Raw genomic sequence first — 3,611 nt, 5'->3', positions numbered from 1 at the left:
ACAGAATAATAAAAAAATATATCTAAGAACTTAAATTAAAAAAAATGTATTCCAACAAAATATAGTTTAAGCAAAAGCTAAAATCTATTTTGTATTTGCATGTTGTATATACAAGTCAATTTGCCCTTCATATAAGTTGGTTTTAGACATGCACTGAACTCAGGGGGTGTATGTAAGGACAAAAAAGTCAGATTCAAATGCTGTGGACATTCTCTGGAGTTTTTCCTGCCAGACCCCTACAGTAATGTGAGAACACAGTAGGTTTTCCAGAGAATTCACCGTGAGTGAGAGGCAGTGTTGATGATATTTCTGACGGGCGACAGAGAGAAAACTGAAAAAAAACATCAAATACAAATAACTCAGGATGAAAAGGAGGTGTCATACACCTATAAGACACAATCGAAGTTGTCAACTTAGAAAGAAAATTACATACAAAAGCTTTTGGTATTAAAGTCTGAAGCCGGTGTTAATGTGCTGTAGAGATAGGCGTGATTTCCACAGTGTAATATATATATATATACGTAATCTCCTGCCTCCTGCATGCTTTACCCGGAGGCCACCCCTCACCTGAAAGCACTTGAGATTTTCCTGTTGTTGTGAATAAGTCTGACACAGAGAATCTCCTGCTGTGTTGTACATAACTGAAAGGCAAACTCCGGCTGCACAGAGATGATCAGAGGTACATTGAGTTTGTCTGCATTGAGTTATCCTTGTTGTGATAATGACTACTGTATAAAATATTGTTCATGTGTTTTCTGTTCTCAAAGGGCTTCATCTCACGGAGCCAAGGAACAAAACTGAAGAGAGAAGAACAGCGAGAAAAATAGTCGAAGTCGTAGTTTCAGCCGCCCATCAACGGTAAACGAGCTGTGAACTGATTGACAGACAACTCATGATGGTTGCAAATGAGTAAAAGCCACTCTGACATGTAGAAGCCTAGTGTGTCAGTGAAGCAGTTCCAGGGGATATTTTTGTGTCTCCACTCTGCATCGGCCAATCGGCTTTTTGACGCCTCACTGCAAGGGACAGCTAGCCACTCGACAAAATCACAACTGTTTGCTCTCCTGGCTCCCAAATGGTGGACTGAGCTCCCAAACGACATAGGGACATTAGAAAGTCTACATATCTTCTGCCACAGGCTAAAAACACATCTCTTCCGACTACACCTTGATTTTAAGTCAAGTTGCACTTATATGGCACTTACATGTAGCACTTTGTAGTTTGGCTTTTTTTAAGCTAATGTACTTACATGATTCTTGCTGTTTTGAGTCTGTACCCTCATGGTTGAATGCACTTATTGGAAGTCGCTTTGAATAAAAGCATCAGCTAAATGTGTCCGTTGAAAATCATACATTCAGAAAATGCTGCCATTATTATGTGGGGTAGAACCTTGTGGGTTTGTTCTATTTGATAAGTAGTTAAAGACCAATGCTAACTAAAATACAATTTGATCCTGTCCTTGATTCATTTGTGTATGCAACCCATTATTTTTTAATGTTAATCGCAATGATAAATCATTTTGTGCTGCTGCCAAATATGCTGACATAGTATCTGTTATGATCTGATTTAAGTGGACCCAAAAGTGCAGAACATGAACACAGCAGGTAGATAGTAGGAAAAAGGTTTATTGTTTAAAGCTGGAGCTGGGGTGGTGGTGGCAGGCAGTGGGGATCCAAAACGTCCAGGGAGGGTGAGGCCGGAGCAGATTGAGTCGAACAAACGGAAGGTGTGCAGCTGAATCTGAGGCAAAAGGGAGCACGGGGTTAATAGGTATCACACAACAAGAAAGAAGTAGTCACAGAAGCCGAGATAAGTACCACACTGGTGAACGGACGATCTGGCGACGACAGGGGAGATGAGCTGAGGTTTTATAGAGTGACGTGGAGTTGATGAAGAGATGAAGGTCAGCTGCAGGTATCCCAGAGGAGGCCCCTCCCAGCTCCAGTGCGGGAAGGGAAAACATGGCGCACAAAAGGAGGTGGCAAACCTGGTCCTAATTGGTTTGCAGTATTTGGGTCAACAATGGGTCAAATGACAATGTGCCATTGGGGGGGGGGCGGCATGCTCAAATTATCAACCAACTCTGCTGTTTTTATCATCGTCACGTAGCGACGCTCATAAACCTCATTACCAGCCGAAGCAAACAGCTGTTTTCAGCTGAACAGCTCTCATAAACATTAAAGCACCCCTCAGGAGTGGAGGAGACCAAATCAGAGTCAAAAGGAGGATAAATGTGGGATATTCAAAATTTGTCAGGTGGCGTTAACCATCACTCAAAATGAATGGGCTAGTGTTTTGTCCACTGGATGTGTATACTAACATGTTTATAGTCCAAAATACCTTTACTAAACATTGCACATTGACAATACATGCCAGGTAATAACTATATGCAAAGATGTTGTGTAGTTACAACCATTTTACAACTTTTGTTAAACTGTATTTGGAGGAAATAGAAATATAACCAAATGTGAACTGTTGGTCACCTACATCTTTGTACATATATAGTTATACCTATATAATTACGTATCAATTATCCGCTTATGCAGTCACAAATGCAATCCAATTCTCCCTGCACTTTACAAATGTATAAATTTGCAGAAATAGCAAAAAAGTCATCCTCTCCATGTTTTGAAAATCAGTAACAATATCTAACATGTCGGTCTTTGTTCGAGGAGCCGTCTGTAGACATTCTCGTGTTGGTGATAAAAGAACTACAACGTTGCTCAAATAGACTGATCAAATGGATCTCCAACCATAACTTGTGCTGCCCCTTGCCAGTATGTTGGAGTTGCTAGGCAGCTCCAGAATATACGGAAAATATCTGCTAACTCTCCCCACAGTTTTTCCAACATAGACCCCTTCCTGTCTCACTTTTAACATCTCATCTTGCCGCACATCTGACCACACCCATCAGAGGCGTTAGATATAAAACAGACTCTGGACTTTAAGCTACAAAGGGCAGTGAAACTCTGCCCGTTGTCAAGTTGCTCTTTAGAGTCACTTTACTCTTGAGCCAGTCAGTTTAGCATAAGACATGGTTGTAGTTGAGGGTGAAGTCCAACATGTGTTGTCCTCAGTTGGCTTTGATAACAAGTTATCCCGTGCTGTTACATTGCAGGTGAAGCAAGTGATGAAGGTGAGCCTTGGTCCTGCTAAAGGAGGCATTGATGCTACCTGAAACGTGTCATATATATATATATATGGTACGATGTAACTTCAATTTACCTATTCCTGAAAAAAAAGGTAATCATACGTCATAAATACAATTTCACAACCCTGATAATACCTGCATTTATTGTGTGATATTATATTATGTCATGTACAGTGTAATAAATAATTCTGATATTTCTATTGTTGTAGTTTTTCATGTAAAAGGGACAAAGGGCTGTTGGAGGCAAAAGTAAAAGGAACTGGGTGTCATGTAATCGCATTCAAATCACACAGTGATACAGTACATCAATCTGTTACTGCCTTTATTTTCTTATTTAAATGCAATGGCCAGCCTGTTGAGTGTAGAGGGAATGGAAGCCAGTAACTCACACACATGCAGAACACAGATACTTCTTTGTTAAAGAGAAAAAGATAAATGGGAGGTATGGCAGTAACATACG

The sequence above is a fragment of the Hippoglossus hippoglossus genome, chromosome 13 (genome assembly GCF_009819705.1).
Source record: "Hippoglossus hippoglossus isolate fHipHip1 chromosome 13, fHipHip1.pri, whole genome shotgun sequence".
NCBI lineage: Eukaryota > Metazoa > Chordata > Actinopteri > Pleuronectiformes > Pleuronectidae > Hippoglossus > Hippoglossus hippoglossus.
Note: the sequence above shows the minus strand (reverse complement) of the source record.